The sequence below is a fragment of the Nicotiana tabacum genome, chromosome 16 (genome assembly GCF_000715075.1).
Source record: "Nicotiana tabacum cultivar K326 chromosome 16, ASM71507v2, whole genome shotgun sequence".
NCBI lineage: Eukaryota > Viridiplantae > Streptophyta > Magnoliopsida > Solanales > Solanaceae > Nicotiana > Nicotiana tabacum.
Window position 1 is genome coordinate 122,727,143 of NC_134095.1, and position 1,216 is coordinate 122,728,358.

Below are 1,216 nucleotides of genomic sequence, written 5' to 3' on the forward strand. Positions count from 1 at the left end.
CGAAATACCGAATTAATTCAGTTCGGTTCGGAATTCTATTTTTCGGATTTTATGCCCACCCCTAAGTAAAACACGCAGCCGCAACACAAAGAATACTCAATTAAGCACAAATTTGTGCCAAGTAAAACAGGTAATTCTAATCTAACATGCTTCACATAATACAATTAAGGCAGTTTAAGCAACTAAGTCAATTAAACATGCTTTTTCTAAGTTAACAACTGGCTTAAATTGAAAGTAGTATAAAATAGGAAAAAGGAACACAATTGAAATTACTTGAGGAAAATCGGATTTTCAACAATTAGCTCAAGTACGCACTCGTCACCTCACGCACAAGGCATTTAAATTATCAAATATACCAAACCCTAAGGGGAAGGTCCCCCATACAAGGTTAGGCAAGCCACTTACCTCGAACCAGCTCAAATCAATCTAAAACCATGCTCTTGCCACGAGTGCTCGACTCCAAATGACCCGAATATATTCAATTCAATTCAATTTCATAATGTAAATAACACTTCAAGTAACTGATTCTACTAAGAAATTCTAAGCTAATACGTGAAATTGTGTAAAATGACCAAAGTGCCCCTTGGGCCCACATCTCGAAATCAAGTAAGATTTACATTTCCAGAATCCTCACACTCTCACTAGTTCAGTTATACCAAAAGTACCAAAATCGGACCTCAAATGGTCCCTCAAATCATCATTCAAAGGTCTCTAATTAGTCAAGCCCTAACCCCCAATTTACCACTGATTTTCCTTAATTGTTCATGTTTAAATTGATAAAAATCATTCCAATAACGAGTTTACGGACCAAATAATTTACCCCAATGAACTCCTCTGAAAATCCCTCTTGAAAAGTGCTGCCCAAGCTTTTTCCCTTTTGGAAAGAGGTGAAAATGGCTAAATTTCACGAAGGCAAGAATTTATATGTTTCTGCCCAGTTATTCCGCTTCTGTGGCCCTGGAACCGCATATGCGGTCCCGCTTCTATGAAGAAATGGTTGCATCTGCGACTTTTCACTTAAAGCCCAGCTTCCGCATCTGCGACTCCCCATCCGCAGATGTGGTACCGCTCCTGCGGCTCCTGCTGAACCTTCCCATTTCCGCTTCTGCGATCTAAATGCCGCTTTTGCGGCTCCGCACCTGCTGTCCCACATTTGCAGGTGCGGTTATGACAGAAAACCAGCTGAAGCTGCAACTTCAAACTCCAAAATCCTTCC